General features: G+C 41.3%; 1 protein-coding gene and 1 non-coding gene across 2 annotated transcripts in view; both read right to left on the minus strand.

Annotated features, from left to right (window-relative positions):
- PLCE1 (phospholipase C epsilon 1) overlaps positions 1–15,987 on the minus strand; it is a 247,136-nt gene that overhangs the window by 200,158 nt on the left and 30,991 nt on the right. The gene's annotated exons all lie outside the window — the stretch shown is intronic.
- LOC111826300 lies at positions 11,998–12,103 on the minus strand. The gene has a single exon (XR_002829589.1). It is a non-coding gene; the product is annotated as a U6 spliceosomal RNA (small nuclear RNA).

Raw genomic sequence — 15,987 nt, forward strand, 5'->3', positions numbered from 1 at the left:
TTCAGCAATACATTAAAAAGATCACACACCATGATCAAATGGGATTCATTCCTGGATGCAAAGTTGGTGCAATACTCACAAATCAATTAATGTGATACACCATATAAACAAAAAAAGAATAAAATTATATAATAATATAAGTAAATGCAGGAAAAAAAATTGACACAATCAGGCATCCATTTATAAAAACTCTCAGCAAAATGGGAAGAGAGGGAACATACCTCAACATAATAAAGGCCATGTATGACAAACCCACAGCTAACATCATACTCAATGGGTGAAAGTTAAAAGTGTTTTCCTTAAGATCAGGAAAAAGACAAGGTTGTTCACTTTCACCAATTTTATTCAACATACTATTAGAAGTCCTAGCTACAACAATCAGAGAAGAAACAGAAAGAAAAACATAGAAATTGGAAAGGAAGAAGTAAAACTCATTATTTACAGATGATAATATATTATATAGAGAGAGCACTAAAGATTCCACCAAAAAACTACTAGACTGATTAATTAATTCAGCAAAGTAGTAGGATTCAAAATTAATAATAAAAAAACAGTTGCTTTTTTAAACACCAACAATGAATCTAAGACAGAGAAATTAAGAAAACAATCTCACTTACAACTGCATCAGAAAAATAAAATACCTAGGAATAAATTTAACCAAAGAGGTAAAAGACCTGTACTTGTAAAATTATATGTCACTGAAGAAACTAAAGAAGATACAAATAAATGAAAGCATATACCATGCTCATAGATAGGAAGAATTAACATTGTTAAAATGTCCATACTATCCAAAGTAATCTATAGGGTCAACACAGCCCTGTCAAAATACCAATGGCATTTTTCACAGAACTAGAACAAATAATCCTAACATTTATACTGAACCCAAATAGGCACAGCAATCTTCAGAGAAAAGAACAAAGTTGGAGATATCATGCTAGCTGATATCAAATTCTACTACAAGGCCATAGTAATCACAATTGGCATAAAAACAGATACATATATCAATGGTGCAGAATAGACAGCCCAGAAATAAACCCATGCCTATCTATTCAATAAATGTGATGGGAAAATTGAACAGATACATGCAAAAAAAAAAAAAAAAAGAAAAGAAACTACACAACCTTCTTACACCATATTAAAAAATAAACACAAATGGATTAAAGACTTAAATGTAAGACCCAAAACCATAAAACTCCTAGAAGAAAACATAGGTAGTAAACTCCCTGACATTGCTCTTAGTAATATTTTTTTTTCCTGATATATCTCCTTGGGCAAGGGAAACAAAAGAAAAACAAACAAATGGGACTATATCAAACTAAAATTGTTTGCACAACAAAGGAAACCATCAACAAAACAAAAGGACAGCGTACAGAATGGGGAACATATTTGCCAATGATATATCCAATAAGTTGTTAATATCCAAAAATTATAAAGAACTCATACAACACCCCCCAAAACAAACAAACAATCCAATTAAAAAATGGGCATAGGACTTGTATAGACATTTCTCCAAAGAGGACATACAGATAGATGGCCAACAGACATAAAAAAAAGATGCTCAATGTCACTAATTAGAGAAATGTAAATTAAAAGCACAATGAGCTATCATTTCACATCTGTCTGAATGGTTATCATCAATAAATCAACAAACAAGTGTTGGCAAGGATGTGGAGGAACGGGGGACCCTAGTGCACTGTTGGTAGAATGGCAAATAGATGTAGCCACTATGGAAAACAGTATGGAAGTTCTTCAAAAAATTAAAAATAAACTATCCTGTCCTGACCGGTTTGGCTCAGTGGATGGAGCGTCCGCCTGAGGACTGAAGGGTCCTGGGTTCGTCGATTCTGGTCAAGGGCATGTACCTTGGTTGCAGGCACATCCCCAGTGGGAGGTGTGCAGGAGGCAGCTGGTCGATGTTTCTCTCTCATCAGTGTTTCTGACTCTCTGTCCCTCTCCCTTCCTCTCTGTAAAAAATCAATAAAATATGTTTAAAAAAATAAATAAATAAACTATCCTATGACCCAGCAATTCTACTTTTGGGTATATATCTGAAGAAATCCAAAACATTAAAAAAGATATATGCTCTGCTATGTCCACTGCAGCATTATTTACAATAGCCAAGATACGGAAGCAACCCAAATGCTCATCAATAGATGAGTGGATAAAGAAGTGGTGGTATATATATACAATGGAATATTACTTGGCCTTAAAAAATGAAATCTTACCATTTGTGACAACATGGATGGATCTAGACCTGTGGGTCGTGAACAATGAAAATACATCCTGCATATCAGATATTTACATTACGATTCATAACAGTAGCAAAATTACAGTTATGAAGTAGCAACAAAAATGAGTTTATGGTTGGGGGTCACCACAACCTGAGGAACTGTATTAAAGGGTCGCAGCATTAGGAAGGTTGAGAACCAGTGAATTCTAGAAGGTAATATGCTAAGTGAAGTAAGTCAGACAGAGAAAGATAAATACCATATGATTTCACTTATATGTGGAAGCTAAAGAACAAAATAAACAAACAAACAACAGAAAAAGACTCATAGATTCAGAGAATAAATTGAGGGTTACCTGAATGAGAGGTGGGTTGGGGAGCTGGGTGAAAAAGGTGAAGGTACTAAGAAGTACAAATTGGTAGTTACAAAATGGTCATGGGGTAAACTATTCATAGGGAATATAGTCAATAGTATTGCAATAACTATGTGTAGTGCCAGGTAGGTACTTGAACCATCAGGGGGATGACTAAGTAAATTATATCACTGACTAACCATTATTAGTACACCTAAAACTAATCTATATATATAAAAAGCCCGAGGCCCTAATGCCATGACAACCAAATACCGGCGCAGGTGGGTAGGGCTGTAAGTGCAGCGGGGCGGTGGGTGGGCAGGGCGTGTACAGGTGGGCGGGGCTGTGAGCACCTCGAGGCCATGTGGGTGGGTGGGGCCACGCGATTTCGCACCCTGGGCTTCTAGTCCTATGTAATAAAAGCCTAATATGCAAATCGACTGACTGGTGGAACGACCGGTGAAACAACCCATCACTATGATGCACTATGACCACCAGGGTGCAGATGCTCAATGCAGGAGCTGCCCCTAGCCCGCAGAACCCCAGGCCAGCCAAGGTGGGTGCCAGCAGGGGCCCCCCAATTGCCCCACTGGTTGCCCCGCAGAGGGAGGTGACCAGCAGCAGCAGTGTGGGGCGGAGCTGGCGAGCGGGTAGCACCAGGCTGGCCAAGGTGGGTGCCAGTGGGGGCCCCCTGATCACCCCACTGATCGGCCCTGATCTCCAGTCAAGCCTAGGGACCCTACCCATGCACAAATTTCATGCACCCAGCCTCTATTCTATATATATAAAAGCCTAAGCGACCTTCCTACTGTTTGACTGGTAGCTATGATGTGCAATGACACAGGGGGCAGACACTCAATGCACAGGCATAGAAACGTGGTACAGACTGATGAATATCAGAGGGAAGGGGAGAGGGGGGAGGGCAGGAAGAGATTAATCAAAGATCTTATAGGCATACTAGAGGCCCGGTGCATAGGTGCACCGGTGGGGTCCCTCAGGCTGGCCTGTGGGGATTGGGCTGAAACCGGCAGTCTGACATCTCCCGAGGGGTCCCAGATTACAAGAAGGTGCAGGCCAGGCACCCTACCGGTGCACGAATCTGTGCACTGGGCCTCTAGTATGTAATAGTACTGAATATCAGCTATAATTGAAAAAATTAAAAATAAATTTTAAGCCCTAGCCTGTTTTGCTCAGTGGATAGAGAGTCAACCAGTGAAACAAAGAGTCTCAGGTTCGATTCTGGTCAAGGGCATGTACCTTGGTTGCAGGCTTCTCCCCAGTCTGGGCCTGGTCAGGGCTTGTGCAGGAGGCAACTAATCGATGTGTTTCTCTTACATTGATGTTTCCCTCTGTCTTGCCCTATCTCTTCCACTCTCCCTAAAAATCAATGTAAAAATATCCTCAGGTGAGGATTAATAACAAAAATTTAAAAATTTAAAAGAAAAGATTCCTGCAAATAAAAAAATATAAATACAATAAAGGAAATTAGTAGGCTGAGCTATAGAGGACACAGTAGGAAAGAAACATTGAGGAGTACGAATCTGCTGTGGAGGAATGGGAAAGTTCCTTGCATATTGGTTTATTTTATTTTATTTTAATTTTTTCAGAAACTCATAGAGCCAGGAGGCAGCAAAGTGGATCATGCAGCAGCAGCTAAAAAAAAACAACGTAGGAGCATCCTTCTTGGATGCTACCTCAGCCTAAGCTGGTCACACTGAAAAATTTCAGGAATCAGAAATTCCAGTTGGCTTGGGCAGGAATTTCTTCTGAGGTTTCTTGGATTGGCTCTGCTATAGAGAAGAGAAGATAATATTTTTTACACCTGCAATTTTCATAATGGAAACTGACATCTTCTTGGGAGTAAACCAAGAGAAATAAATATAACTGAAAGCTTTTCCCTAATATTATATGAAGTCCAGGCTCCAGGGAGGACATTAACATTTTCTCCTTTCAAACAACGCTCGAGTTCTTTGATGGGAGAGCGTGTGACCTCAGATTTGCTCCAATGACTTTTTCTTAACGTTGTGATGAAAATATCCACTTGACTGGAGTGACATTCGCCTATTTGCCCTCAAGTCCAAGTGTAACCCCTTGAGACAAAAAGCAACTTGGGACTAATTTTTTTTCCTTCAAAAAAGTTTTAATGGCCACCAATGTAGAAATATTAAAACATTATCCACATGGGGGAAATTGAATTGAAAGAACACTGGGGAGGGATGTAGCACATACCACTACAGGCTTGGGTTCTACCTCTTCCCAGGTATGTTACTTTGTCCAAGTCATCACCTAGCCAAAGCCCATTCACTCAAGTATAAATGAAGCTAACAGGCCCACCTCCTGAGGTGTTGCTGTAAAAGTCAGACTTGGTAATGCTTGCTAAGCATGAAGTACAGTAAGTATTCAATTGTTGTAGCAATTGCTAATATTTTAAATTATATTTGTAAATAGCAAGGCAAAGATGCTTCTCCAAAGTCATGTTGATGTTTTCTGATGGGCTAATTTGCACAGAAAACCACAGGGCACTGGCAACAGTTATAACCTGATAGCATTCATGTTTTGTGTGTGTATGTGTGTGTGTGTGTGTGTTTTAATGGGACCAAAATCACCTTTAAAAGGAGGGTTTTTAGAGGATGAATACAAAAATCATCCAAGTCACCACTACCTGCTCATTCCAACACATAAGGATTATAGGGGCTCAATGCTGTACATGACTACATTTATTTAAAAAGTTAAAAGGGCTTTGGCATTTTTTCAGATTAAAAAACTCATTGAAGTTATACCATACAAGTTGTAACATCTATATCAGAGACTGAGGCAGCATTCTATAATCACAAAACATCTAGATATTCACATTAAATGGAATAAATAAAGACTGTAACTAGCCTCGTGCCAGTTCAGGTCAGGGTTGACCACCAAATGAGTTCACTGTGAACTTAAGAAAAAACTTTGTGTTTAGAGTCTTTACCTTTGTGAACTAAAGTCCCTATTTTACTTTTGTGTCTTTATCTTGCAGAAATAAAATCTCAGTGCACAACACTGTAAACAATGTTTGTTGCAATATTGCTTTTAATAGCCAAGAGTTGGAAATAGCCTTACATGACTGCTAGTAGGAAGATGGATTAATACAAAATGTCAAATCCACAGGGTAGCATACTATACACACACTACAAAGGATGACGTTCTCTAGAGAAAGGTTTCTCAACAATGGAACCGCTGACATTAGGGGCCAGAGAACTTGGTAGTGGGGCATTCCTGTGCATTATAGGATGTTTAGCAGCATCCCTGTTCTCTACCCACTAGATGCCAGTAGCATCCACCCTCTCCCCTAGTTGTGACAATTAGAAATGCTTCCAATAATTGGCAACTGTCAGCTGGGGGACAAAACTGCCCCGAGTTGGGAATTGTTCTAGAGCTAATCGCATCCATGGGTAGCCCTAAACCATTGATAACTAAAAAAAAAAAGCAAGATACAGAACAACACATTGTGTGATTCCAGTGTTATTTAACTACTTTACCCACTGATGCACTGTTTCCAATTGGTAGATTTTTATTTCAGAAATGTATTTTCTGAAAAATAAAATCATGATACATAATTTGATGGTAAGTACAAAGGTTTGAAACTGGAAATAAAAGTCTTGGAAAAGGAGGTGTGGTCAGGACAGGAGAAAACCCCCCACCCCCACCCCCCCACCCCCGGAGCTGGGTGTCCATCGGACTCACAGGAGGCATGTGTTGCCAGCAGCTGTTGCCAGCACCTGGCCTTGTAAGAGGCTAATAACATTATCTGACCATCAGCCTAAAACTATTCTGCAGAATAGCAATTCTCTAAAAGCACACTCCGAACTTCTCCTGAGGGTTTTTTTTTATTTTTTTTGTTCTTTTGAGGCAGAAATTAAAGGAATCCTGCCAGGACTCAGCTGAAAGGACAAGTGCTGAAAGATTCAGTTCTATTTCCACCTACTGGTAGGAAAAAAGACAACAATGCAGAGTTCAGAAAAGGCAGCACAGCCCTCAAACACCCAACTCACATTGACCCCCTAATCAAGACCCTTGTTCTCTGAATTCCTGCTGCACTGGACCAAAGTCTCAGGAATCACCTGACCATAATATAAGGTTAACTGGATTCAAGAAACTGAGTTATCAATCCAATTAACCACAGTTTATATCATATCTGTCTTTACTCTGGGCTGAGAGAGTGCTCAAGACAGTACAAAATATTTTCACTAACTTCCTACTAAGCACTCTCTCTAATAAGGGTATCCCTGACCCCTGCTTTTTATTTAGCTCTTTTACTAGTATGAGGCCTGCCCGAGTTCCCACAGAAGTAGCTTAGTATGAAGGTTGAAAAAAACAAAAAACAAAAACAGTCTCTAGGGTCAGAAAGACCTGGATTCAAGTCACAGGCATTTCTATTTGTGAGCAGTTGACCCTGAACAAGTCACTTAACCTTTCTAAGCTGCTGTTTCCTCTCCCAAAAAGTGAAAAGTGGCGATCCTAATGGAAACACTTTGTAGGGCTGGTAGTATTAGATGAGTTTGTGTATTCAGCACAGTACCTGACTCATAGGAAATGTGTCCTAGCTAGTTTTGTTATGTAATAATTCCACTGCCTTCCACCCATTTCCCATATGGAAAACAGAGGCAAAGGATGATGCTCAGAGGAAGGGAACTTTGGACATCGACACCCATTCTGAAGGCTACCCCCTCATCCAGGTCATGGTGCAGGCCTCTTTCAAACCCTGCTTTTCCCACTTTACTCAGGAAGAAGATATCATCCGTTGTCAAAACAGAAATGCTGGCATATTTGTCTCATTACATGCATGCTTCCAATCATATGATCCAAATACATTCCCTTTTGCTCAAAGGTAGGCCAGCTTGAGACAGCCACCAATACCAATGCCTGCACATCATGGCACTTTTATTGTAAAAAAAGAGAATGCTGGCAATTTAGTCAGTAGAAAAAGCATTCAGTCTTCATTCAACTACCCAAATGCACACTTATGGATTTGTCACCTAATTGTACACCCATTTTGCTTTCTCAGGTAACATATCATGAACATTAATACATTCAAACAAAATGAAAATTCTGCTAGCTTAGTATTTTTCATGCTATAAAAAAAAATAAAGGATGCATCTGGTGCCTACGTTGTGTTGGGTGAAGAAGGTTAAGGAACACGGCTGTCCTCATAAGCTCCACGTTCAACTGGAGAGGAGGGCATGTTCCTGGCTAACTAGCCATTCTGCTAAAGGTGCAAAAACAAAGTGTTATGGAACTGAGAAGAGGGAGAGAGACGAATCTTGATGACAGACATGGAGGTTCAGCAAAGATCTCACAGGAAGATAAGAACTGAAGAGCCAGGAGGAGAAAGGGAAAAAGAGAGGCAATGAAGGGAATTCAGTGGCCTAGGCATTTGAAATCCTACTATTTTTATGGAGAACCTTATGTGTAGACCTGTGTTGTCCAGGCAGAAATTGTCTATTTGATAAGAGATAAGCAGATTTTATTGATATGGCTTTTCTACTTATTATTAATTAGAAGGTGGCTGGCGGGGTGGGACTGGGCAAGATGGGCCGGACACCCCCTGGAGTCAACTTCCCTCAGTCCCTCCCCGGCCAGCTGCACCTGGGGCTGCACCGGGGCTCAAAGGGCGTCTGTGGAGTGAGTGGGGTCCCTTTGGCAGGTGGGTCCCTAGGCCTGGCCTGCGGGGATTGGGCCGAAACCGCAGTGCGACATCCCCCAGGGGTCCCAGAGTGCAAGAGGGCACTCTGCGAAGTTGCTGTCACTTGGCAGCTCCTGCGTTGAGCATCTGACCCCTGGTGGTCAGTGCGAGTCATACCTACTGGCCTGTTGGCGGGATGGCCGGTCACTTAGCCTTTTATATATATACTAGAGGCCCGGTGCACAAAAATTTGTGCACCCGGGGGGTTCCCTCAGCCCAGCCTGTGCCCTCTCGCAGTCTGGGACCCCTTGGGGGATGACCACCTGCTGGCTTAGGCCCGCTCCCTGGGGGATCGGGCCCAAGATGTTAGTCAGACATCCCTCTGGCAGCCCGGCAGCTCTCGGGGAATGTCCACTTGCCACCAGGGAGCAGGCCTAAGCTGCAGTCGGACATCCTTAGCGCTGCTGAGGAGGTGGGAGAGGCTTCCACCACCACCGCTGTACTGGCAGCCATCAGCCTGGCTTGTGGCTGAGCAGAGCTCCCCCTGTAGGAGCGCAGTGACCACCAGAGGGCAGCTCCTGCATTGAGCATCTGCCCCCTGGTGGTCAGTGTGTGTCATAGTGACCAGTCATTCCCAGTCATTCTGCTGTTAGGGTCAGTTTGCATATTACCCTTTTATTATATAGGATAGAGGCTTGGTGCATGGGCGGGGGCCGGCTGGTTTGCCCTGAAGGGTGTCCCGGATCAGGGTGGGGGTCCTGCTGGGGTGCCTGGCCAGCCTGGGTGAGGGGCTGAGGGCCGTTTTCAGACTGGCCACAGCCCCTTCAGGGTGGGGGGGTCCTGCTGGGGTGCCTGGCCAGTCTGGGTGAGGGGCTGAGGGCAGTTTTCAGGCTGGCTAAGCCCCCCAGCGGGGACCCTCACCCCATGAGGGTGTGGCCAGCCTGGGTGAGGGGCTGATGGCTGTTTGCAGGCTGGCCACGGCCCCCAACCACCCAAGCTCCCAGTGGAGGCTGGCTGGAAGCAGGTATCTGGGATTTATTTGTCTTCTATAATTGAAACTTTGTTGCCATGAGCGGAGGCCACAGCTGGCTCAGGGCAGGCGGGAAGCTTGGCTTCCTCCATCGCCCAGGCAACCAAGCCTCCTGCTTGCTCCAGCTCCATGGCTGCCGGTCGCCATCTTGGTTGGGTTAATTTGCATATAGTCCCTCTGATTGGCTTGTGGGCATGGCTTAGGGCATAGCAAAGGTATGGTCAATTAGCCCCTTTGTCTTTTATTAGTGTAGATATACATAGATAATTATATTAATGCTAATATAAATGGGTATGTACATTTCTCTCTTAATAAAGTTAACTATAACACATTTCTATTTAGAGATAAAAATCACCAGGTTGAGTAAACCCAGGAAACAAATAGCAAATGAATTTCATATTGCATGCCAGCTCTAATAAACTTTTATTTATATATATATATATATATATATATATATATATATATATATATACCTTTAAAATTAATTTCAGAGAGGAAATGAGAGGGAGAGAGAGATAGAAACATCAATGATGAGATAGAGTAATTGACTGGCTGCTTCCAGCATGCCCCCAACTGGGGACTGAGCCCACAACCCGCGCATGTACCCTGACCAGGAATTGAACCATGACACCCCTAGTTCATAGATCGATGCTCAACCACTCAGCCACACCGGTTGGGCTCTAATCAACTTTTAGAAGTGCTTGGAATGTTTCATTATGAAGAACTTTTAGGCCATACTTGGGCTCACCAAAAGTAAGTGTCATGATGATTATTAGTGAGGTCTGCCATGGGTGCAGTGGGTAAATGGAAGCATATGTGCCCAGTATTGCCGTCCCTGACGTAAAAATTAAAGAAAGCTGAGGGAAGGGGGAACAAATCAAATCATTCAGTTGGTGTGTATTTATTGAGTAGTAACAGCCCTCCGAACATGCTTCCTCCTTTCTTTACTGTCCCATTCAATTCTGCTTCGGTGTCTTCACTCCCCCATCTGCAATACCTCCCTCTCTGAATTCCTTCTACAAGTCCCTCAAGGTCTAACTCAAGGCCCACTTTCTATGAAGCATTCCTGACGATTTTTAGTCCTCACTGAGTTCCATATGACTTCAGAAATATCAGTTACAAATTTTTAAGTCAGTTATTTGGAATTCAGAATATGGTTATCCATAGAAAAGGTATATAAATGTTGATTAGTATCCTAAGCTAGTCTATAAAAATCCAAGTAATGACATGGGAAAAATGTATTTGCCAGAGCATTCATTTAAAAATAAACTGTGATTAGCTGCTTCTGGGTATGTGTATGCCTATTCTTCACTCCAAGAAATGCCCAAAGCTTGGGGTGGAAAGCTGGATAGGGAAGAGTAAGACAAGTGCCAGGGAGCTGGGTGTTCCCTGGGGCAGGAGGTGGGACAGAGGGACAGGAAAATAGAACTGGAACCACCTGGCAGAGGAGACTTTGCCATTGGTGATGCCAGAGGAGGAGTCCAAGTTGTTGCTGAGGGAAAGATGAAGTCAACCCTCTTCTTATTAAGCCTCCATGTCACTCATCGATGCTTCTGTGTAGAGAGTGGTACCTTCTGGGGAGAGCCCCAAGAGGAGGGACACCTATTGACATCAGGTGACATTCACTGAGCCCTCATCATCATGTAAGAAATTACAAACAGAAAACTCCTACTGCAATTCTAGGAATTAAATGTAATTAAAAAAATAACACAAGTGTCACTGTTAATGCTTGAAGGAAAAATGGTTTATTTGTTGGAAAATAAAGACATAAATGGAAATTTTGCTGTAAAAAAAATAGAGATATTCTGGGTAGTTTCTAAGCTTTTGTTTTGTTTTGTTTATCTTTATTGTTGAAAGTATTACAGATGTCCCCTTACTTTCCCCATTGACCCCTTTAGTCCACAACTTCCTCCCCTCCCGCCCCCGCCCTTCACCACACTATTGTCTGTGTCCATGGATTATGCATATATGCAAACAAGTTCTTTGGTTAATCTCTTCCCACCTACCCACCCACCCCTGCCTTCCCTCTGAGATTCAACAGTTGGACATGCTTCCATGTCTCTGGATCTATTTTGTTCATCAGTTTATTTTGTTCATTAGAGTCCACATATAAGTGAGATCATGTGATACTTATCTTCCTCTGCCTGGCTTATTTTGCTTAGCATAATACTCTCTGGGTCCCTCCATGCTGTTTCAAACAATAAGAGATCCTTCTTTTTTACTGCTGCATAGTATTCCATAGTGTAAATGTACCACAGCTTTTTGTATCCACTCATCTACTAATGAACTCTTGGGGTGTTTCCAGAACTTAGCTATTGTAAATTGTGCTGCTATTAATATAGGGGTGCATATATTCTTTCTGATTGGTGTTTTGGGTTCCTAAAAGTGGGGTCACTGGGTCAAATGGCAATTCTGTATTTATTTTTTTTAGGAAACTCCATACAGTTTTCCATAATGGCTGCACCAGTCTGCATTCCCACTAACAGGGTACTAAAGTTCCCTTTTCTCTACATCTTCACCAGCACTTTTCATTTGTTGATTTGTTGATGGTAGTCATTCTGACAGGAGTGAGGTGATACCTCATTGTTGTTTTGATTTGTATCTCTCTGATGATTAGTGACTTTGAGCATTTTTCATATGTCTCTTTGCCATCTGTATGTCCACTTTGGAGAAGTATCTATTTAGGTCCTTTGTCTATTTTTTTTTTGATCTGCGACATTTTATTTTATTTTATTTTATTTATTTATTCATTTTTTGTGTCATCCCTGCACAGGGGCCATGCTAACTTCTCTGTATCATTCCAATTTCAGTACATGTGCTGCTGAAGTGAGCACAGACCTGTGACATTTTAAAACTGAATGACATTATAGCTGACTCTATTCCTCGTGAAGACTCTCTCTCCACCAGAGCTTCTATTAGCCTCACTCCTCAGTGATTTGTCCATTTTTTAATTTGATTGTTTGCCTCCCTTTTGTTAAGCTGTATGAGTTCCTTATATATTTTGGATATTAACCCTTTATCAGATGTATCATTGCCAAAAATGTTCTCTCATACAGTGGGCTCCCTTTTCACTTTGTTGATGGTTTCTTTTGCTGTGCAGAAGCTTTTTATTTTGATGAAGTCCCATTTGTTTATTCTCTCTTTTGTTTCCCTTGCCCTATGATATGTATCTGTAAACATATTTCTACGAGAGATGTCTGAGATTTTGTTGCCTATGGTTTCTTCTAGGATTTTTATGACTTACATTTAATTCTTTTATCCATTTTGAGTTTACTAGTATTCTTGCGTATGGTGTAAGTTGGTGATCTAGTTTCATTTTTTTTTTTTTTGCATATACCTGTCCAATTTTCCCAACACCATTTATTGAAGAGACTATCTTTGCTCCATTGCATGCTCTTGCTTCCTTTGTAAAATATTAATTGAGCATAATGGGTTGGGTTGATTTCTGGGGTCTCCGCTCTGTTCCATTGATCTATATGCCTGTTCTTGTGCCAGTATCAGGCTATTGTGATTACAGTGGCTTTGTAATATTGCTTGATATATGATATTGTGATCCATCTAACTTTGTTCTTCTCAAGATTGCTGTGGCTATTCGGGGTCTTTTTGGGTTCCATATAAATTTTTGGAGTATTTGTTCTAGATTTGTGAAATATACTGTTGGTTTTTTTAAATAAGGATTGCACTGAATCTATAGATTGCTTTGGGCAGTATGGACATTTTAATGATGTTAATTCTACCAATCCATGAACATGGTATATTCTTCTATTTGTTTACATCTTCCTTTATCTCATTTCTCAATGTCCTGTAGTTTTCAGAGTACAAGTCTTTTACCTCCTTGGTTAAGTTTATTCCTAAGTATCTTAATATTTTTGTTGCAATGGTAAATGGAATTTTTTTTAAGTTTCTCTTTCTGATAATTCATTATTGGTGTATAAAAATGCCAAGGATTTCTGAGTATTAATTTTGTATCCTGCTACATTGCCAAATTCATTTATTAAATCTAATAGTTTTTTTGGTGGAGTCTGTAGGGTTTCCTACAATATCATGTCATCTGCAAATAATGAGAGTTTTACTTCCTCCTTTTCAATTTGGATGTCTTTTATGTTTTCTTCTTGTCTGATTGCTGTGGCTAGCACTTCCAGAACTATGATGAATAAGAATGTTGAAAGTGGACATCCCTGTCTTATTCCTGTTCTTAGAGGAAATGGTTTTAGTTTTTGCCCATTGAGTATGATGCTGGCTGTAAGTTTGTCATATATGGCCTTTATTATGTTGAGGCATGATCCCTCTATTCCCACTTTGCTGAGAGTTTTAATAAAAATGGGTGTTGGATTTTGTCAAATGCTTTTTCTGCATCTATTGATATGATCATATTATTTTTGTCTTTCAATTTATGTGATATATCATGTTTGTTGATTTGTGAACATTGTACCAGCCGTGCTTTTCTGGAATAAATCCCACTTGGTCATGGGATTTAACATATTGTTGGATCCTATTTGCTACTATTTTGTTGAGGATTTTAGCATCTATGTTCATCAGGGATATTAGCCTGTAATTCTCTTTCTTTGTAGTGTCTTTATCTGGTTTTGGAATTAGTATAATGCTAGCCTCATAAAAAGAGCTTTGAAGTGTTCCTTCCTCTTGGATTTCTTGGAATAATTTGAGCAGAATAGGTGTTAGTGTTAGTTATTCTTTGAATGTTAGGTAAAACTCCCTTATGAAGCCGTCCAATATTTTGTTTCCTTTATCCTTTTCTGTCACTGCTACAGGTTGGATGCATCTTTTCACTAATTACAACTCAGGTCAGGCAGCCCTCTCCCTCCTCGTACCCTTTCATGGCCCTGTTGCTAATCCTGGGCTGCTGTACTAGCCCTAATTTATGTTCTACTCCCCACCACACCTTTGCAAATACTATCTTCATTAAACTCTCTTCAAATTACTCATTTTGAGTATGCCAAGTGCATCCTGCCATGACTCTGACTTAAAAAACTCCCAAGGGGCTTTTAATAGGAAATGATGTGAGCGAATTTGCACTTCCTGGCTCCTGGGTGGAGGCTAGTTTGGGGCAACAAGAATAAAGGCAGCGCTTTTAACAGTGTTTTCCATCCCAGGAATACTTGTTACAAATATAGATTCAAGCCCCACCACTGAAGACTGATTCAGTAGGCCTGGAATAGGCCTATCTATATCTGTAAATAAGGACTCCATGTGACTATGACAGAATCTCACAGTTGTCCAAACACTGATCAGTATGTTGGGCAGGAACCAGTAGAGATCCAGAGTGGGGAGGAGAGCTGATAGAATGGGGAGGGAAATCAGAAGCAAAGGCAGAGGAATTTGTTTTGAGAAGGCCAAAGGACACCCTTTCTATTGAGAGCAAAGAAAAAAAATGAGCGTAAAAAAGGAATTCTCACCTTATAACTTCAATTTCTTGTGGAAGTAGAAGACAGAGTCACATACTGTGATTGAAAGGGTAGACAAAGGTGTAAAGCTAGAGTGGTGCAGGTGTGGAATAGCCATTGTGGTGCCTAGGGTAGAAAGTGATCACAAGGAACATTTTAAGACTTCTTGAAGAAGCTGAGATTAGAGATGGAGAATTTGTGTGTCTGTCATGTGAGGGCTTAGGTTTGTCATTTCTCTCCAGCAGTACTTGGCAGTCAATGTCTAAAAATGGAGGAGGCAATAATTGAATTGATTCCAGTTAGGAGGGTTGCAGAGCAGGTAGAATGGAAAGACAAGGGGCCCAGGATGTTGAACTCACACACAAACATGGGAGTAGCAGCACTATAGTATGAGGGGGAGTGCTCAACAGACGCTGTCCTTGGTCCTGAAATAGCATTGCACACCAGGTCATGGTCATTTCACTGTGAAGTTGGGGTTGGGCTAGAACATGTTCCCCTGCTCCTCAATAACACCCCACCAAACAAGACTCATGGTGTCAAAAGACTGTGCTCCTAACCCCATAATACTGTGACTGCTGTGTATACAGGCCTACAGTGTGGGTACTATCATTTGTTGAAGATACAGCTCCAACAGTTAAGGGGTATTTAAGGAATTAATTCAACAAGTCTTGACTGAGAACTTTCCAGTTGCCAGGCAAGGGATAGAGGAGTAAAAAATTACAGAGGAAGTTTATTCCCAAGTCAAACCTTTTATTTGCTTTTTAAAAGAACATTGTAGAGGGCCCTTTCCTCTCCAATTCCTCTTCACTTTTCAGCAGCTGCAGAGTACTCAATGCAAAATGATCTCCCCCAAGTTCACTCTCTCTCTCCACATAGATCTTTGTGATTTCTGTTCTTTTGCTCTTTTTCCCTGGGTGTCCATTATTCTACAGATGAACTTAGCTTCTCTCTCAGCCTGCCAGAATACTACCTGTTTTGGAAGAGAGAGCAAATGGAACACAGAAAACAAACAAACACAGACTTATCTTTAGCAGTCTAGAGGAAGGGAAGGCTGTGAACATTGATACACTAAGTGCTAGGCCATCTTGGTATCTAGAAAGTCCTCCTAAACAGAGAGGGAGGCCACGTCACTGACTCTATCAGCTGACCATGGAACTTTCCTCCAAATAATTTGAAGCTGACAAACCTCCTGTCGAATTGTCCCAAGGTCCTTGCTGCCCTCTAGCAGCCAAAGGTTCTATTCTGCCCCAGTGGTGGAGACTGACCCTAGCTCTTCTGTCAGGGTGACAATTCCCAATTAATTTTGAAAAATCATT

This window comes from Myotis lucifugus, unplaced genomic scaffold (genome assembly GCF_000147115.1).
Source record: "Myotis lucifugus unplaced genomic scaffold, Myoluc2.0 scaffold_66, whole genome shotgun sequence".
Taxonomy (NCBI): Eukaryota; Metazoa; Chordata; class Mammalia; order Chiroptera; family Vespertilionidae; genus Myotis; species Myotis lucifugus.